This window comes from Lutra lutra, chromosome 3, assembly GCF_902655055.1.
Source record: "Lutra lutra chromosome 3, mLutLut1.2, whole genome shotgun sequence".
Classification (NCBI taxonomy): Eukaryota; Metazoa; Chordata; class Mammalia; order Carnivora; family Mustelidae; genus Lutra; species Lutra lutra.
Window position 1 is genome coordinate 126,726,579 of NC_062280.1, and position 21,703 is coordinate 126,748,281.

The 21,703-nt window shown below is 40.3% G+C and overlaps 1 pseudogene; it reads left to right on the plus strand.

Annotated features, from left to right (window-relative positions):
* Positions 1 to 4,682: 4,682 nt before the first annotated feature.
* LOC125095611 (transmembrane protein 126A-like) lies at positions 4,683 to 5,266 on the plus strand (annotated as a pseudogene).
* The last annotated feature ends 16,437 nt before the right edge of the window (positions 5,267 to 21,703 follow it).

The following is a 21,703-nucleotide window of genomic DNA, read 5'->3' on the forward strand; positions in this document are numbered from 1 at the left end:
TTATACATTTGTCAAAACCCACAGAGTGTACAACACAAAGAGTAAACCTTAATATAAACAATAGAATTGGGTGCCTGGGTGGCTTAGTGTGTTAAGCATCTGCCTTCGGCTCAGGTTGTGATCCTGGGGTCCTGGGATCAAGTCCCACATCAGGGAGTCTGTTTCTCCCTCTGCCTCTCTCTTTCTCTCTCTCAGGAATAAATAAATAAAAATCTTTTTGAAAAACTATAGAATTTAGACAATAAGATTGAATGTTGGATCATCAACTGTAGCGAGTGTACTACACTAATTCAAGATGTTGATAATAAGGGAAACTGAGTGGAGCAAAGGGAGTATATGGAAACTCTCCTTATATAACCTTCAATTTTTTTATAAACCTAAAATTGTTGTATGTATAGTATATAGTATATACCATGTATATATAAAATACATTGACATATATACTACATATTATATATAAGACTATATATTATATATATATCATATATATGTATATATAATATCATATATATAAATAAATATATACACATACATATATATTATATATATATTATATATATATTATATATATTATATATAATATAATATATATATATAATATTTTATAATATTATATATATATATATATAAATAAAATTAGACTACCCAGTTGACCCTTGAACAAAATGGGGCTAGGCCACTAAACTCCCTCCACCACCACCCACCCCACCCTCAGGCAGTTAAAAATCGGTGTATAACTTTTGGTGCCCCTAAAACTTAACTACTAATAGCCTACAATTTACTGGAGGTCTTATGGGTACATAAACAGTCAATTAACATATATTTTGTACGTTATATGTATTATATACTACATTCCTATAATAAAGTAAGCTAGAGAAAAAATGTTCTTAAAAATTATAAAGAAGAAGAAATACATTTACACTGCTATACTTTAAAAAATCCACATATATGTGGACCTACACTATTCAAACCTGTGCTGCTGAAGGATCAACTACTGTATATTATCTACATTTATATGTAATATAATGAATATGTATATATGTATATGCTTGTGCATATGTGTGCATAATGAATATGTATACACACATATATATGTAAAGCACTTGGTATAGGTCTACATATTGAAAGTATTCATTTAGTAGTAGTTGTTATTAAGCAGATCAAAGAAACAGAGTTGCTTCATTTTCTGCTGTTTGAAGACTGTGTCCTTCCTGGATTAGTTAAGCATGTGGACTCTGGAGTTAAAGAATATGGCTTTAGATCCTGACTTTGCTACTGCTAAGCTACATATAGTTAGACAAATTACTTCATTTCCTCCGAGTTTCGCTCTCCTCATTTCTAAAATGAGGATTATGGTGCTGGTGATGAATGAATGACGATATTCATGGAAAGCCTTTAGCATTCTAGCTGGAACCATAACAAATACCCAGAGAACATTACTATTAATGTTCAACAACTAGACTGATTTGTGGGGTCATGCAAAATGCTAAATTGGAGCATTTCACCATCCATAATAAAGGAGTGTTCTTACAACCAGAAACTTTGCAGGAAAAGGCTGTCAGTAGTTGACCCTGTAAGGACTGAGTGGTTAAACCATCACTCTCCTAATTCCCTGGGGGTCCAGATGGGGAGGGAAAGAACATAGTTATCACTGCATTCTTCAGAAGACCTCTGCTTTTACCTGGCCAGCTCCTTTCTGTTCTGCTGGAACCAGCACTATCCCCTTTTTTGGGAGATTCTGCTCTTGTCCCTCCCAACCTCTCCTACTCTTGCATCTTCAACAGGAATGACCAGGTCCCAGAACCCCATCACTGTCAGCATAGAAATTTTGTTGGGGGTGGAAGGGCCCTGATCTGAGCCAATTATTTCCTGGCTACAGGAAATATTGGAAAGAAGAGAAGTCTCTTTCCTCCCTGATCGCAGAGCTGGACAGGTGTCAGCCAGGTGTCACCAGTAGCCATAGTTGCAGCTGTGGGGAATTAGCCAGCCCGAGAGAATGAAGCAGACACATAGAAGTCTGAGGTGAGAGATGCAGAGAGTGCTAACAGTCCCCAAGTCCCCATTCCAGTGCTCACTGAGGCTGTCCACCTGGGGAAGAGTCAGAGAGAAACTCCTTTCTGCCAAAGCCATTTGTGTTGGGTCTCTGTCAATTATATCCAAAAGAATCCTGATTAATACAGCTTTTCTATCCTAGGGACTTTCTCCCCTGGGCCAGATTGGGAAGAATTATAAACACCTTGACAAAATATCGCCCCTCTGGAAGAGACAGTGACATGCCTGGCATCCATTAGCATTGAAAAGTACAGCCCTTGGGTTCAGGGGATTAGACTCTCTTTAGCTGACAGAGAATGAAATCGGATCTCTGCCCGATTTTCAGGAGACCTTTGAAGCCAGCTGTATACACCACTGTGTTATAGTAGAAAGTGCTTTTTCTTCACCACAAAGACAGTGTGCCTACCCTTGAGCAGAAGGGCCTTTCTTACAATGTATATCTTTGTTAGAATATATAGCTGTAAGAAAATGTGAGAAATGCCCCCAAAGATTTATGTCCACATAAATTTATCTGTAATAGCAAAAGAGGAAAGTTCATAAGTGTGCAAATATGAAGCATTAATTAAATACATCCAGATCCATTCATAAAATGGAAAAGAATACTAAGCTGCCATTACATTTCTTGTTTTCAAATAATATTTAATGCTGTGGGAAGTACTCAGATTGAGAGAATGGGCTAATTCTGCAAAATTTTCTATATATACACATGCACTTATATCCATGTAGATAAGCAGATATTCTATACACACACTATATACAAACAAGATGGAAACATAAAAATGTTGTCCCTAGAAGGAGTTTTAATTGTTTTGTATACTCACCTCAATATTCTACATTGAAAATTTACAACAAACTCAATAGATGTTATTAAAAATCAGAATTGTAGTCTAAACAAAAGATAAAATTCTGCCTCCAGTCCCCTCCTCCCCCCAAAATCTATGTAGTAAAAGAATACCGATGCCTTCATCCTTAACTCTTACTGGCCTTTGTGGTTTGTCAAGAAACAAGCTCAGGCCTGCTGTTCAACTATCGACAAGCTTTTCAAGATTTAGTGCCAGATAACCAGGGACCCAGAGCGTGAGCTCTGAGAAGTTGAGGATACCCTGTCTCCTGCATACACATAAAAATATTTAAAAAAATAGGGTGCCTAGGTGGCTCAGTCATTTAAAGGACCAATTCCTGATTTGGGCTCAGGTGGTGATCTTAGGGGCCTGAGACTGAATTCCACATTGGGCTCCGCCATCTGTGTGTGAAGTCTCCTTACGATTCTCTCCCTCTGCCCCTCCCCCTCCTCTCTCTCCACTCCCTTCCACATTCCCCCGCTCACAAGCCTGCTCTCTCTAAAATATACAAATATATAAACAAATATAAAGAAGTTTAACCATTTCCATTTTTTCCCCTGCTGCTCCAATTCCCTTCAATTTTTTTTTAAGAGTTATTTATTTATTTGACAGACAGAGATCACAAGTAGGCAGAGAAGTAAGCAGAGAGAGAGGAGGAAGCAGGCTCTCCCCTGAGCAGAGAGCCCGATGCAAGGCTGGATCCCAGGACCCTGAGATCATGACCCGAGCTGAAGGCAGAGGCTTTAACCCACTGAGCCACCCAGGCGCCCCCCCTTCAATGTTTTTTCTTTCTTTAACATTATGTTTTCTTCATACAAAAACCTTTTGGAGCCCCTGTTTAACCAGAGCCCTGGACTTGGACTTGCTTTGCCAGGCCAGCCCTCCAATACTAAGGATAAGTTAGCTCTAACCTGAGCCCTGGCAAGAGTCAGCACAGAGAGAGGAATCATCCTCACTCACCTTTCCAGTTTAAAATTGCTTCAAATGTGAAGACCTATGGTACCTACGGTACATATTTCCTATTGGGTTCCCACAGTGTTTTTTGTGCTCCATGAAAAGGTTTTTACCTAATTTCCCATACTTTTACTGTGTCCTTTAACACACAAATATTATATCCATTGACATATAAATTTAGGAAACACATGAGAATGTTCTGGATTATAAAGTGTGTTAAGGACTGAATTGGGTCCCCCTAAAACTCTAATGTTGAAGCCCTAATCCCCAGAACTCAGAATGTGACTGTATTTGGAGATAGAGCCTTTCTTTTTTTTTTTTTTCAAAGATTTTATTTATTTCTTTGACAGAAATTACAAGTAGGCAGAGAGGCAGGCAGAGAGAGAGAGAGAGAAAGAAGCAGGCTCCCTGCTGAGCAGAGAGCCTGACTGGGGGCTCAATCTGAGGACTCTGGGATCATGACCTAAGCCGAAGGCAGAGGCTTTAACCCACTGAGCCACCCAGGCACCCAGGAGATACAGCCTTTAAAGAAGTGATTAAATTAAATGAGGCCCTAATTTAACATGCATCTTTATAAGAAAAGGAGATTAGGCTATACAGAGAGATGCCAGAGATGTGTGAGCCCAGTGGAGGAGCCATGTGAGGACACAGTAAAAAGATGGCCATCAACAAGCTTCAGAAGAAACTAAGCTTTCGCCTCAGTCGTGTGTCAGCCCAAGATGGCCGAACTCAGGCCAGCTGAGCAAAGGTTGGAGTGAGCCCCAGCATGGCAGGGGAAGACCGCTGGAGGTGCCAGCTGCTGTGAGGACAGCATAAGGCTTTAGATGGAAAATCATGAACAAGATGAAGGAAAACTTAATTATCAATATCATAACCAGAAAAATTAACTAACTCCCCAGAGCAGAAACAATCTACTTAAGCATGGGTCAACCTATATTAGATTCAAAGCTATTTCTGTGGTCTCACAGCAAACAATCTCTTTCAACTCCTCTTTAGGGGGACACAGGCTTGTATGGCTGATCACAGCTGCGGGCTCACCAAGGGCAGTGATCCCAGTTTTGACAGCACAAGCATCCTACAAGGGTCTGGTTAAGTTTACCTTTGAATATGGATGATTGGAATTGTGAAATCTGTACCATAACATGAGTCGATTGATTGGTCTTGTTTTGAGGGGTCTGTACCCTGTTTTCTTGGCTCTACCTGTGAATGGTGGCCTTGTAGCCAAGTATGAGTCAGCCTTGTGACGAGAGGAAAGAAAGATCTTCATCTGTTGCATCAGAATTTCTAAGTCTGTCTTTAGAAAGACCTTAGTTCCCATTTCACTCCAGACTGTGTTTGCGGCATACCTCAGATCTAAACAATATAAACTAATTATAAAGGCTCTTCTGTCACCTGAACCTGGCCTAGAAATTTGGTAACTTTTAGACAAATGTGTACACAAGGATAAAATTCTAATGTGTGAGGAAAAAAAAAAGAACCCAAGCCTGCTGGCACCTTGATCTTAGACTCCCCAACTCCAGAACTGGGAGAAAATACATCTCTGCTGTTTAAGGGTCTCCGCCTTATTATGGCAGCCCTAGCAAGTTAATATATGGTAGAAATCTTATTTTCAAAGGACTGTCAGAGCTGCAAACGTCAGGACCTAAGCACCAGCAGCCCAAACCTCTGGTTGTGCAGAATCAGGGTGGGGCGGGGCCCATGCTGGTCACAGGACCAAGTGGAGGCACAGTCAGGGCATCGGACTGGCAGTGTGGGGTTCTTTGACACCTAAGACCAGATTGCTCAATATGTTGCCATAAAGGTGTTTCCTACAGCTGTGTGATTCCTACACTCAACGCCTGTGCCCAGTGCAGATGATAGGAGAACCTTCGAGATTCTCCACACCCTCCTTGTCTATAGCATTTGCAGTCTCCTAGCTGTGCTGCCCTAACGGGCAGCCCACTTGCTCTCAGCTGATGGGAGCCCTCTGCTATGAGCCTCAAAAAGCTGTTACTTCCCACTGGGAGCAGAGTGGCAGAGTGGGGAAAAGCAGACTTTGGCATCAGATAGACATGGGCATGACTCTGGACTCCATTGCTCATCAGCTTGTGATTTTGATCAAGTTATTTAACCTCTTACGGTCTCCTTAAAAGAGGGCAACACTATCTACCCTTGACTGACTGTTGAGAGGATAAAATGAGATAATGTGTGAAAGGGGAGGTATCAACAAACACTAGCTTCCTCTTACTCTGTGTTCTTTCCTCTATCCTCCTACTCTTTCTCCTACTCCCATTCTGACTAAGAAGAGGAATCAAAGAAAACATCATGGTCCCTGACACCCAGACTTGTAACTCTCTTCCATGGCCCTTTCCACCTGTCTGACTCAACCAGGGAAAGTCTGCCTATAGACATTAGGGTTCCATGTGGCCCCTGGAGGCAGCTCACCAGCATCACCTTTTGTGGGGTTCAGCTAATTTCTGCAGAAATTTGATCTGGCAGAAGCCATCTCTTTCTTTGGATTTCTAGAAAGACATGTCACTTGCGGGGAGATACCAACTTCAGCCAAGCCTAGCACAGTGGTTCCTGCACTCTGGAAATGTTCATTGCTCATAAAATTTTCTTGCTGCATTAAGATTAAAAAAAAAAAGTATGAGATCTCAGCTCACACAAACATCCCAGAAGTTTCTACTTGGCAAAACAAAAGTAGAACTTTTATGCAAAGACATTTTGGGTTTCTCAGCAGTGTGCCCATATCCCTAGCCATGCCTACCTTGACTAGGCTTACCTCACAGCCTTGGGATGAGGTCTCTGCATTTGCTTCTTACACAGAATGTTCCTCCTATGAGAATGGACCATCAAGGCTGCAAGCCCCATGCAGTGGCTGAGAACACAGGTGGTAGAGACAGTTACTTGGGGGACTTCCAGTAGGTAATTGACCTCTTCAGGCCTTTGTTCCCTCATCTAAAAAAATAGAGGAGAGCTAATGAGCTGCTGTAAGAGTTGAGAAAAAGCCTGAAAGGCCCTGTGTGCAGTGCCTGGACCATAATAATAATGACTCCATAAAGGCTACCCATCATTATTATTACTATCATCAATATTTTTCAGCCAATGCAAGCTTCACATAAAGGAAATAGCAGCAGAATACCTTCATTAATGCCTCATCATTTTATCTCCTGACTGCTAAGGGGCTTAGTGGAGAAAAAAGCCACAGGGGCATAGTATTTATGAAGGGCTTTTGAATATGAACCAACGGCACATCCCCAAGTTGAGAAGCAGAAACAACAAGGCTGTCTGCACAAGAGTGGTCCTAATGCAGGCCATGAGCAGCTGTTGGGCAGCTGAGGTTGTTACCCAGAGCAGGGTTTCCCACTCTCTCCACTATTGATGTCAGGGTCCAGAGAATTCTTCACTGCCTTGTGAACTGTACGAAAGTCAACAGGATTGCTGGCCTCGACCACGAGGTGACGGCTGCACCCTCCGACAACCAAAACTGTTTTCAGACATTGCCAAACGGCCTCTGGAAGGCAAAACCACCCCCCTTTAAGAGCCACTGGCATTGAGGGGCATCTGACTGTCTTGTATTTGGTATTGAGTGCTGTCTCTTAGGTGAAAAGGGAATATGTGATCACCGCAGGTGGGGCTGGGATTCAGCTGGCTGGCACTGGTCCAACTGAACCCTGTTTATGGTCCCGTACCTGTTCCAGTGGATTGGTGCCTGTGTCGTACTGGTTGGTAAATATGCTTCATATAATTCCTGCATCACAGTGAGCCTTAGGCTGAGGTTTCTCTCGAGAAGCCAAGGTTAAAGCAGATCTTAGTTGTTCGTGTACTGAAGGCGAAGTTCATCCAAAGAGTATCATGGTGGCTAAAAGTCAGATGGTTGTCATTCTACCTCAAAGGCTTCCGACAATGTCTCAATGTGGTCTTTTCACTCACTGTTCCCTTCTTCCTCATCTTTCCCAATCATGGTACAATATGGTATTTCAGACTGCTTGTCCTTAATGATGACTACAAGCTACTTACCTGGTTCTAGACTTGTGGAGAACAGGTGTTAAGAGCTGACTCTTCTCCAAATGTCTCTGTAAATAGAAATATACCCCTTCTGATGACGTATCCTCAGGCTCTAGGGTGATGCATGCATACCATGTTTCTCCAAAGGATGGTTTCAGACTTTGGGTCCCAGAGTGCTTGCAGTGGAGATGGGGACCTATGACAAAATGAAAGACATCCAGAGATGTGGCTACCAGTTTTGATCCATGTCTGGAACAGTTCTCCAACATGGGGAAAGGGAGATGGGGGAATACCCAGGGAATGGCAGTACTAACAAATTCAGGATCCAGGGAAAAACTAAAGATTAATTAGGTTGACTTACTCTCTATAATTGGCCCATCTGCCAAATAGAATCACACAACTGCCATAGACAACCACATAGTTGTTGCAACGCTGTTAAAACCACTGAAATAACGGGCCACCCATGGTGAACCTTCCCAAAAAGACCAATTTAGTTAGAGGCATGGTGTTTGGTAAGAACATTGGGCCAAGGTTCTGGATATAGGTAGAGAATTTAATGCCGTTTATCATCCAGGTCCTTAGTCATTGAATGGGCTTATCAGTCTCTGGAAACGAAGCTCTGAAAGAAAGTGAAGGGCTGTGGAGAAACAGGGATGCTAAAGTCCCCAGTATGCTCACATCTATCACCAAGCCTGCTTCTCAGAGGTGCTTCTGGGTCTGCCGTCATGCAGCTCCCCACCTGGAACGTCCCCCCTCCCAATTCATTTATCTAATGCTCTGTTCATTTACTACCTGTGGGGTTTTGAGGATGTTACTTAACTTCCCCGTGCCTCAATTTCCTTTTCTCTGAAATGGACAAAATAATCGCTCCTACTTCAGAAGTTGTGGTGAATATTAATGGGAATACATACATAAAGTGCTCGGCACAGTGTCTGGCACCCAGCAAGCCAGCGATACATGTTAGCTATTGTTACAAGAATAGTTATTCATCCTTCCCATGTCAGTTTCCTCCAATAAACCTTTCTTGATGCTCTTAACCAGGTACATATGTTATCCACAGGGATTGCCAAAAAATGTTCAAGAGTATACCTCACAGGTTCTTAGAGCAGCCTCAAGATAGACCCACAAACAGGACCTGCCAGGAGTAAAACCTCAAAGTTCGGGGCACAATTATTGACACAGTAGTAAGCATAGACCCCCAAAAAAGCTTTTCAAATAATTGAGGAGATTGCTATGGGGACAGGGAGAAAAAGGATCTCTCTTTTTAGGAGATCTCAGGTACTAAAGGTGATGTTTTTCTAGAGTTAACAAAGGCTATCTCTGCCAGCAAGAAAGCCTGCCTGAGAATGAAGAAGATACAGAAGAAAGCAAAGGTCAGACAGAGATAGAGGTAAGGGAATGAGGATAATGGGGACAGAGAGACTGGATTACATTGTTGGGACCCTGGATCCAGCCAAGCCTGAAGACAGAGGTACCCAGGGTTGTTACACTGTCATTTACCTACGCTAGCTTGAATTTGGTTTCTCTCACTTGTTATTAAGTGTTTTGATTAGCATGCCATACTTCCCCATTCATAACACACATTACATTTCATTTAAATTAATTGTTTAATTATCTATCTTCCCCCAGCTAAGCTGAAATTTCATAAAGGCAAGGCCCTGTCCTACCTGTCCATGGTTGTGTGCTAAGCAGAGTGCCTGCAAAGAAGAGGCCTGTAAACATTTAAGTCATGAATGATGAATTACTTGAGGGGATTTCAGATAAGAATCATAGATTCTATCCGAAGTAATGATGAAAAGGATAAAGCTCCACTGTCTTTTCTCAACTCCTCTCCAGCTGAATACAAATTAGAAATCTTATTCTCCCCAAAAGACATCTTCCACTTCTTTTCAACCCTTCTCCCCATTTCTCAGGGAAACAGAGGCAATGAGAACATTGTGGTCTGTTTGAGATCAGTGTCCCCAGTTCCAAGTTATGAGACTCTATTAAGGAAAGGGGAATGTGGATACTTCAGAGGAAATATTCTTGGGCATATCATATTTAGCAATTATCACATTAAACCATCAAATTTTTAAAAAGTCCAAAGATAAATACTGCTGTTCATTTTTTTTAAGGTTTTATGTGTTCATTGGAGAGAGTGCACACACTGCATGAGGACACAAGCAGGGGGAGCAGCAGGCAGAGGGAGAAGCAGGCTGCCCCCTGACCAAAGAATCCGATGAGCGACTCTGTCCCAGGACCCTGGGATCATGACCCAAGCCGATGGCAATGGCTTAACCAACTAAGCCACCCAGGTGTCCTAGTATGTTAGTGCTATTCTCACTAACAATTTCCCTAGGAGACATTGGGCACAAAACTGAGGAAAGGACAATCTGTCCCTGACCTCTTTCTTTGAGATTCATGTTTTTGTTGGTCACAGCTGACCATAGTTTGAAATAGTCAAAACCAGAAACAAATGATCACTTTTCCATGTTAGTCAAGTATCACTCGATAGCACCTGATTTAGGCAACTGTAGGGAAATTTTGAAAGTTCATTGTTATATAATTGAAAAGTTTAGGGTTTGCCTTAAGGCTGAAGTCAGGTCCTCAAAGTCTGTCTTGTGCCCTCCATCTTACAGTTTTTCTAAAAGCTATATTTTTCTGCCAAATCTCTCCAGGGATAGAAACAATGCTCCTTGAGGCGCAGCATGGGATCTATTTCAACCCCACAGAAACACTCTGATATGCTTTACTTGGGTCATAAGCCCAAGCACATGCAGCTTTCCCTGATTCTGGCACAACGGAATTCTCTTGTGGGCTAGCCTGGGTCACATGTGTACCTCTGTGGGACATGGCGGCAATGCGGGGACTAGGTTGAATGGTGGTTCCACCAGTACCATGGAAATAGAGGAAGGGGTAGTTTCCAAATGGAAGGAATGCGAGCAGACAAAATAGAAAGTGCTGTGCACTACCTTTCCCATTCCTCTACTTGCTCAGATGTGTCCCAAACCATTCCCAGTGTGCCCAGAAGGATCTATAGATTGCATGGGCATTTTCCCATCTGGCCTCAGGGGTCTCCCCAGTCACATCTGTCCTGTGCTCCAAGCTTATACCAGGTGGAGAAAAGATGCCTGATATTCAGTTGTGCTAGTCCTGATACACACTTGCACAAACCACACACCAGTGCTGCTCTGTGCTCCCACTGCCTAGAGACTTGTTATGTCTTACCCCTTCTATTAATTAGTCTCCTCTCCCACGAAATCCTGGAAACAAGGCTGAAGGATGCAATGTGAGCAACCTGGCTATTATGAGAAATATCCTCTTTCTTTCATACTGGCTTTGAACCAAATTTGCGGACGTGAACTCTCTCTCCTTAGGCTGAGTGCCATTCTAGAAGCTTCCTTTGTCTCTCATGTCAGTAAGCTTCAGGCAGGCCAACCCCACACTCTTACTAGATCAAACTGGGTAACTCAGCATACCATAATGTTGAGATCACTGCTGTACTTTTGGGTTTTCTTTTCCTTTCTTTCTTTTTTTTTTTTTAATTTGTTTGTTTTAAAGATTTATTTATTTATTTTAGAGAGAGAGAGCCCGTGAGAGTGTGCACGCATGCGAGCGGGTGGGGCAGAGGGAGAGGCAGAGGGAAATAGAGAGAGAGAATCTCTAACAAACTTCCCTTGCTGAGTGCAGAGCCCTACTCGGGACTCGATCCCAAGACCCTGAGATCATGACCTGAGCTAGACAAGGGTCAAGAGCTGGACACCCAACTGGATGAGCCAGCCCGGTGTCCCAATTTTCATCTTGTTTTGTTTTAAAGAATTTTCAGAAGAATATTTTATTCTTAAGAGATTTCCTATTTAAGTGTCACCAGACAGATTTATTTGTTACTTGTCCTGAATAGCTTATTACTCCGCCGTTGATCATCTATCAGGTTGGCTGAGTGGTAATTCTAATTGGTTGTCACAGAACCAAAAAATACAAACGTCTCTTCTCAGAATTTTCTTTCTTTGGGGGCAGAGATGCTTCAATTTGTTTATCTCAGTTCCCATGTAATAATCTTAAGTTTTTAAAGTCCTGTACGTAAAACACTGATGTACAGTCAATATAAGTGTTGACTTACTAATTGACTGTGGGTAGAATTTTTTTCAAGTGAAAGATAAACATCTTAATTGAATCTACAGTGAACCAAGTATATTTGCAGTGGTGTCTGACCTTCTGTCTGTACCAAAACTTTCTTCCCATTCATGGGACATATTGCCAATCAAAAGGAACAATAATATGCAAATAGATGTTGGCAGAGACCATGGGCAGCATTTCAATACATCTTTACACTCGTTCACCCAGAATGAGCAAATGAGCATGCAGACTCATGTTGTGGCCAGGTTCCCATTCTCCCTCTCGCCTAACATGAATTCTCTTCCCCTGCCTTCCAACACATGTCATCACTATCCCCTAATCTGCACATCTTTCCTCCCAGTAGATCTCATTCAGTTCCACTCATCTCTAGCATTGATCTCCATCTACCCAACACAAATAATCACTCAGGAAATAGCAATTTAGGAGCGCTCCCCTCCAACAGACACAGACATTCCCTCACAATGAGCCAACTTTTCCAAACTGACATTAGCATCCTAGGCAACATAGAGAAGTGAAATAGGTAATTTAGAAACCTTATTTATCTCTTGCAGTTACAACCCTGTCATTTTTCTGGTACTGAAAATTACACAGAGACAAAGCATCAAAGTCTAAAGCAAACAACTGTCAGATTAAACCAATGATAACTGAGAGACCTGGAAGACATTAATTCCGACAGTAAATCTGTCCTACTGTTTTGTTTGTGGTAGCAGAGACTACAACATAGACATCTCCGGTTTTGCACATTCCTTCATGTGCAGTACATATTTGATAGCAAGGATGAATGGACCAGTTCTCCTAGCTGGGGAAAGGCAGGTTGCTGATGAACACAAGCTGGAATGTGTGTGCCCATTTGCCTTTGCAAAGTCTCCCAGAGCTCTAGAGCCCATGGTAGGAACTCCTGTGTTTCCCCCTCTGAAAACCACAGAATATGTATATATAATCCTTGCTTTTTTTCCAGGAAACTCAACAAATGAGTCTTTTAGGATATTCATAGACGATAACTGATTATATATGAATTGATATATGTGTATTGATATATGTGTATTTCTCCTCCTGGAGAAATGCTTTAAACAGAATAAGGCACATGATTTACTCATACCTTCAAAGTGCCATTATAAAGCACCATTCTATTTAAGTCTCAAAAAAATCCCACAAGGTGAAGATTACAATTCTCTGTCTTATAGAAGAGGAAATTAAATGTCTAAATGATTTGTCCAAAGGGCCTCACAGCCCAATCCCAGCCCCTTCAACACACTATGTGGCCCTAAGATAAACTTGTTGCTGCCTGCAATCACACACTTAGCAGTAAAAGGTATTAGAAGAAATAATGGCCAAAAAAATCCAAATTTGATGAAAAGTATTTATGTATAGATCCAGGAAGCTCAGCAAACCAGAAACAGGACAAATATGAAGTAAAAACACCCTACCTAGTCAAACTGCAGAAATTCAGAGATATTCTTTAAGGTGGGGGAGTGCAGGAACATACCACAAATGGGAAAAAAAAATATGGATTCTGATCAGACCACAATCTGTGACATTTTAGAAAACAAACAAACAAAATGCAAAAAACAGTGAACTCATAATTTTGTGCTCAGCAAAAAAATATCTTAAGGTCGAAATAAAGACATTTTCAAATAAATGAGAATTGAAAGAATTTGTTGCCAGCAGATTGGCACTAGTGTTTCCTAAAACTAAAAATGTTCTTTGGGCTGAAGGGACATTATAATGGATTGAGACTTGAATTTACAGGACGTAAAGGAAAGCATCATGTCATAATGCTTTTACCAGGTTAGTAGACACGCTTTTGATACCTGGAGACAACATTTTGAGTGGGGAATAAATGAGTTTGGGGGAAAAAGCATTAACTAAAATATTTTAGTTTAACAAAGCAATGTCACATGTCATAAGGACAGAGAAATTGTTTTCTCTTTTTTATACTGTTGAAGATTTTTCCCTAGGTGATAGTTTTTTAATTCTATGACTTTTGCCATACAAACTTTCTATTTTTATCTAGTTATTTTTCCTTATGTTATGTCTCCAGTTTCTTTTGTTTTCAGAAACTTCTCTTGACCAGAGATTGAGTCACTCATACAATATATGACTTTACAGCTGCTTCTATAGTCAATTCTATTTGTCAATTACACTTTATCTAATATGTACAATAAAGTGAGGATATAGACCTCCCCCACCACATAGCCTGTTGACCAACAGCATCTGTCAAATAATCTACCTTTTTCTCATTGACTTGTGATAAGTTCTCCTTTATACATTAAGCTCATGTTTTATGGGGTCTACTTCTAAGCTATTTAGGCTGAATTTTTTTTTTTTTTTAGATTTTTCTTTAAAATTTTCTTTATTTGACAGAGAGAGTGTGTACAAGCAGGGGAGGGGCAGGCAAAGGGAGAGGGAGAAGCAGACTCTCCACTGAGCAGGGAGCCAGACATGGGGCTTGATCCCAGGACCTGGGATTAGGACATGAGCCAGAGGCAGCTGCTTTAACTGACTGAGCCTCCCAGGTGCCCCTAGGCTGAGTTATTATTAGTCATGTATTACACTATTTCCTTTGGAGAGTGTTATGATACAGCTCAATATCAAGTAGGGAAATTCTTCCCTCTTCCTATTTATTCTTTCTCAAGTTCTTCCCCTTCACTTGAATTTATTCTTACAATTCTTTTACCATATTTCTTTCCTGCCACACATAACTTTGGAATGTTGAATGGAATTTCCTTTAAAGTACAAAATAATTTGAGGAGAATTTGTACCTTTGCTGTGGTTCATTTTACCACTAGGAATGTAAAATATCTCTCATCTTAATTAAGGTTCAGGCAAGGGAAAAAAAAATGCTGAAAGCCTTCTAAAATGAGCAAATATAATAGGAGACACTCCTTCCTGCATTCAAATGGGACACAAGAGTGATACTCTCTGTTAGGTGAAAAAGAAATAAAACTAACATGCAGAAAGAAACAATGGAGAAATCTTGACCTTGCTGTTCATTGAAGGGGTAAAAGTCTCAAGAATTTATAATCTCAGTCTGCTCCCCACATAAATTTTAGTACAAGTTTATATTACTTATGAATCTAAACAACCTCAAGCCAGAATTAAATTTAAAGTAGGCCCAAATTATCAAGTCCTCCCAGGTGCTGATAAAAGTAAACACAAAGCCTTTTTGGAGGAACTCACCTTCAACTGAAAGCTCAAAGAATTCCCACAGATAAATGCATAAGGAAATGAGAAATTCATAATAATAATTTAAAAACTAAATAGAGAAGAAACACACACCATGAGTGAAATGAAAAGTAAAAAAGACAATAGAAACTGATATACAAAAACTTCAAATAGAGAAATGCAACATTCAGAATTATATTTAGCGTTACTTAATAAAATAAAATAGGAGTTTGAAAAACATGAATACTTTACAAATGAAAAATATAATCACTGAAACTAAAAACTCAATTGATTGTATCCATCAGGTTGACTATTTTTAAGAACAAACAAGCAGAATATAACAAGTGTTGGCAAAGATAGAGAAATCGAAACCCTTGCGTACTGTTGGTAGGAAGGTAAAATGGTGCAGCTGCTCTAGAAAACAGATTGACAATTCCTCAAAATATGAGATAGAACTACTGTACGATCCAGCAATTTCATTTCTGGGTATATATCCCCCAAAAATGAAAAATGGGAACTCAAACACATATTCATACATCAACATTCATAACAGCACCGTTAAAAGTTGCTAAAAGGAGAAACAACCCAAGTGTCCACTGAAGGAGAAACAACCCAAGTGTCCACTGATGGATAAATGGATAAATAAAATGCAATATGTCCATACAATGGAATATCGATCAGTCATAAAGAGGAAGAAAAATTTGATACTAGACAACCAATAAGTCAATGAAGAAATCAAAGAAGAAATCAAAAAATACTTTTAGACAAATGAAAATGAAAACACAACAGTTCAAAGGCTATGGAGCCTGGCAAAAGCAGCTCTAAGAGGGAAGTTTATAGTGATACAGACTCACCTCAAGAAACAAGAAACATCTCAAATGACCTAAGTCCCTTACACCTAAAGGAACTAGAAAAAGAAAAACAAAGTTTAAGTCAGTAGAAAGAAGGAAATAAAAAAGATCAAAATAGAAATATTTTGACACTAAAAGAGTTGGGGCATGTACACCCAAATGTTTATAGCAGCAATGTCCACAATAGCCAAACTATGGAAAGAACCTAGATGTCCATCAACAGATGAATGGATAAAGAAATGTGGTATATATATACAATGGAATACTATGCAGCCATCAAAAGAAATTAAATCTTGCCATTTGCGACGACATAGATGGAACTAGAAGGAATTATGCTTAGCAAAATAAGTCAATCAGAGAAAGACAACTATCATATGATCTCCCTGATATAAGGAAGTGGAGATGCAACCTTGGGGTTTTGGAGGGTAGGAAAAGAATAAATGAAACAAGATGGGATTGGGAGGGAGACAAACCATAAGAGACTCTTAATGTCACAAAACAAACTGAGGGTGGCTGGGGGGAGGGGGGTAGGGAGAGGGTGATGGGGTTATGGACATTGGGGAGGGTATATGATATGGTGAGTGCTGTGAAGTGTGTTAACCTGGCGATTCACAGACCTGTACCCTTGGAGCTAATAATACATTATATGTTTATTAAAAAAATTAAAAAATTTAAAAAAGAAAAAATAAATAAAAATAAAAGACATGTAAAATATGAAACTCTACTAAATAACAAGGAAATGACAGTTGTGAGTTCTAGCGCGTACAAAGAGACAATTTTTCAAAGATATATGACTAAGATTTTTTCTAAGTATTTCTAGATCTAAATTCTCAAATACAGGAAGCCAAATAAACCTCAAGTAGTCAAAAAAAAAAAAAGTCCACTGCTAGATAAAACACAGAGACACTGTAGGTCTTAAAAGATGAAAAGACGACTTGGAAAACAACAAGGAAAAAAAACAGATTATGTACCAAGAACTGTCCTGAGAGTAAAATCTTATTTTTCAGTGACAATAACACAGTCAGTGAATTATTTTCAATGTACTAAGAGAAAATTAAGAAGTACCCACAAAGGAAACTTCTAAGGAAATATGGAGAAAATACACCAGATGGAATTAGAATGTCTGAGACCAGAAATTGTGAGCAAAGATATTGCTAAATATAAATAAATATAGATGGTATACAGTAAAAGAAAGTAATGTCTAATTTGGGGATGAAGATAACAGACTAGAACCTAAAATACTGAACAACTGGATGGGTGGTCAGGTTTGAGTGGTGCTTAGTGGATTAGTCAACAGATACCAGAGCCAGATTGCCTTGGTTGCAATCTTGACTCTGGTACTTATTATCTAGTGCTTACTAATTTGCTTTGGACAACTTAAACACCATCTCTGTATGTCTCTATACGTCCCTTAATATGAAGATAGTAATAGTATCAAGTTTATAGGGCTATTGTGATACTTAAATTAATTAATATGTATGTCAACCACTGAAAACAGTACTTGATATACAGCAAGTGTTTTAGGAGTGTTAACTATGATGCTCGGTAAAAGCATTCTAAGGGACTTGTATTGCCAGCTAAAAAACACAATCATGACAAGAGACTAAAACACCTCTTCTTTTTAAAAATATTTTATTTATTTATTTATTCACTGGGGAGAGGGAGAGAGAACACGAGCAAGTACACACCGGTGGAGGGATGGGCAGAGGCAAAGGGAGAAGCAGACTCCCCAGTGAGCAAGGAGCGGATGTGGGGCTCGATCCCAGAACCCTGGGATCATAACCCAAGGTGAAGACAGGTGCTTAAATGACTGAGCCACTCAGGCACCCCTCACACATCTCTTCTGGTTACAATAATCAAGAACATAAATATACTATTGAGAATCTTGTTTTAATTGACTCATTAAAAAAATCTGTAACCATCTAACTCATACCACATAGACTTTTAGAAAAATCTGTTTGTTGGTTTACAAGATAATTCCAGGAAGTAGAAATTGAATACATTGTGGAGGGTACTGTTTTTGCCATGCCAATGATCAGCCTACCATTCCTATGCACAGAACACTGACTTCCTGGGTAACAGCAGTGTGTGGATCTAAAACACTCACTCTCCCAGATGTCTTTATAGTTAAATGTGGGCATTAAGACCTAGATCAGTTCACTGGTATTTCAATGGAAGTCTCTGGGTTGGATTTCTGGGAAAGCTACCTTAACCTTTATGCCTTTAAAGCTAACAGGCCTTGAACCCAATATGTTTCTCATTCTTTGGTTGTGTGTGTGTGTGTGTGTGTGCGTGCGTGTGTGTGTGTGTGTGGAAACACATCTTCAAAGCTCCTGCAAGAACTCTGCCCTAGTTCTCACTTCTTGCTTACACAGAGGTTGAAGATCAGTCAGAGGAAGGAACGTATGGCTCTTTCAGGTGTTCCGGGGAATGTGCACAACCCCAGGCATTCACACAGCTTTACATGTACACATAGTCTTTTAGGTTCACAGAAACATGTAGGAGATGTTTACTGCCCCACTATGGACTTGATTCTAAATAATTTTTATCCAAGGAGATTTAACTAAAAATTTCTGGGACTTTAAATATGGATTTTGACAAGTTGTTTCCTGAAATTGGCCAAGAAGAGCAATAAAGTGGAATTTTTCTACATCAGACATCAAGACAAACTATAAAACCATAGTAACTACAATACAGTAGCATTGTTGCTGAAATTCATAGCATTATGGGAAAGAAGTCCAGAAATACATAGACATGCATACACACACATCCATTTTGCACATTTTAAATTAGTATTTATATAAAACTATAAAGGTATTTAGCAAGCTAGCCTGGGGAAGGAATTTTTTAGGACAAAAGGAGAACAAGAAAACATAAAGGCAAATCTTGACAAGTTTGATGACATTAAAGTTAAGCACTTCCTTATAGTGAAGGGCATCACAAGTGAAATTAAAGGCAAATAATAGGCTGATTGACAATACTTGCAAAACATGGAACAGAAGAAAAAAAAATTCAAGGGCACCTGGGAGGCTCAGTAGGTTAAGCAGCTGCCTTTGGCTCAAGTCATGATCCCAGGGTCCTGAGATCAGGCCCCACATTGGGCTCCCTGCTCAGCAGAGAGCCTGCTTCTCCTCCTCCCTATGCCTGTCGCTCTGCCTCCTTGTGATACCTCTCTGTCAAATAAATTAAAACCTTAAGAAAAAAAAAAGGAAAGAAAAAAATTCAAATTAAATAACTGGATCCTACTTTTAATGTATGAGATTGGCAAAAGAAAAAACTTCACTAAGATTGGTAACACCGTGTTCATGTGGATGTGAAGATAGTCTCCTTCACTGCTAGTGAGACACCAAATTGTTTTGAGAAGCAATTTGGCAAGACCTAATATAATTTTAAATGCATGTCACTTAAATGCTAATACAGCATTTTCACTTCTGAAAAACTGTGCTGCAGAGTAGTCACATGTCACAAAGGTGGATATTCATGAAGCTGTTTATTGCAGTGCTGCTTGTGACAGTCACCAGCTAGGAACCTGAATGTCCATCAATACTCTGTGGGGGGGGGGGGGGGGCGGGGAGGCACATGCGCACAGATACACACATGCGTAAAGAGGGAAGGAGTTGCAGAGACAAAAAAAGAGACTTTTAATAAAGATTCAAATAGCTTTATGGTCTTTTTTGGATGATGAACTTTTTTTCTCTATCACTTTGTGTGTGTGTGTGACCCAGAATGATGACATAACTCGGCTTCATGGGGAAATATACCCATAAAAGGGAGGCTTTTATGTTGTATAGCATATGCTTCTATATTATTTCCATTTTTCGAATGATTTGAAAACAACAACAAAAAAGAAACAAGCAAGCCACAGAACTGTGTAAAGGTTCCCATCAGGCTAAAAGACCTTTACAAAAGCAGACGTTTGTTTGCATAGTATGACTGATAAAAATGCACAACTGTTAGCAGTGGCTCCTGGGAGTGACAGGGAGGCGGTAAGAGATGCAGTGGAGGACTTTGCACACAGACGCCACGGTTCTGGTGGGAGTTTTTACAAGCTGTACTACATTGCTGAAATTCAAAACAAAACAAACGAATAAAGGAGTAAAGACTTACCAAGTAAAGCGAAGGGGAGGAAAGGGTAGTCGCCTTCAAGCTCGGAAGACAAGGAGGTGAATTCAAGATCAAGATCAGGAAAGCGTGAGCAGGCAGCAGTGACTGCCAAGGCGATAGAGAGCGTCGTGACGTGGATGACGAGCGGGCAGACGTGGGCACGTGGGCACGTGCGTGGCGCCCAAGCAGTGTCTGGGAGCGCTGGCGGGGCATGCGCTGTAGGTACGCTGTTTGTCCTACCACAGTGGAGGGCAGAAGTGAGGGGACGGTCGTCATCCAAGAGACAGAGCGTGTTTGAGACTGGCTGTGAGGAAACAAAGGTTGGCTTCCAGCTGCAAGAACATGGAGCAGGGATTGAATAAATGCCCCTGGGAGGGGAAGGTGTTCTCATTTGTAGGTGTGTACTCTTAAGCTCTATCGGTGATTGTATTTCTGTGAAAACTAAAATAGTTTTCTTCAGTTAGAAAAGTCCATTAACCCCATCGTGGGCCACCCGTGCCTCAGCTAATGTGATCATAATGAACGACCCTCAGAAGCAATTGGATCGCTTCATTTATTTCATATTTCTGCAGCAGGACTTGGGATTTAACTTTTGGCCATAGGCAGAGTAGATAATATTAGAGAAATGTGTATGTGACAAATTCAACTGTGATATTAATATGCTATTAATTGGAAGGAGGCTGACCTGAGAAGAATGCGTAGTACACATGCTCGTTGTGTAAAATATCTTTAAAATCCATGCAAAATCTGTACAGTCTCCCTGGATGTCATACATAAAGAAATCCTAAGAATGCGTGCTGAGTTAAGACCAGCTACACTGGGATGAATTTGTGTTTGTGGGGAGAGAGCAGTAATATACCATAGGCTTAAGAAGAGTCAGGCTCTTGCTGAAGGAGAAACACACGCTATATATTGTGGTGTGTCGGTTCTTATTTCCTCTGAGTAAGAGTAAATAATGATATGTTTTACTCTTCAAAAATCTTCCCTGGTTGTTCTTTTTTTTCTGGTCCAATTGGCTGGCATGTTCTGATCCACAGAAAGAGGAAGGCATGGGCGGGAGGTTGTAGGGGAAGTCTTCCCCTTCTGCCTCCTAGGCACAGGTAAATGGCTTTGAAATTATGCACCATGAAGTCATAAAACTCACTAAGCTAGATACATTTTTCAGAAAATATGTATGTAATGGCAGCCTCTTATGCAACTGGCTTTTATACAAAGCTGTGCACTTTGGGGACCATTTTGCCCTCACACTTGTCATCTGTCCAACCACAAACGGTCCTACCTTGATTCTCAGAGCGAACAATTTGAGGTTTTAAAATAGGGGAAGCTACAAAATAAAACTGAAATGAGAAGAAGTCAGTGAGATTTCATTATATCTGGACGTTAGTGCACATCAAAGCACCAAATATTTGAGATGCATCCTGTGGGAACCAGTAACTATAATCAGTGATCTTGATATGATGAGACCATATTGCCAGAAATTTTAGGGTCATAGCAGATTATCTTTCCTTTTAAAAGGTGAATTTTCAGGAAGAATTTTGAGTCTAGTGAATGGCACGGAACTGAGAATTCTTCTACTAAATAAACGGTAGTGACAATTCACTTCGAGTTTTTGAGAGGCCCTCTGTCTCT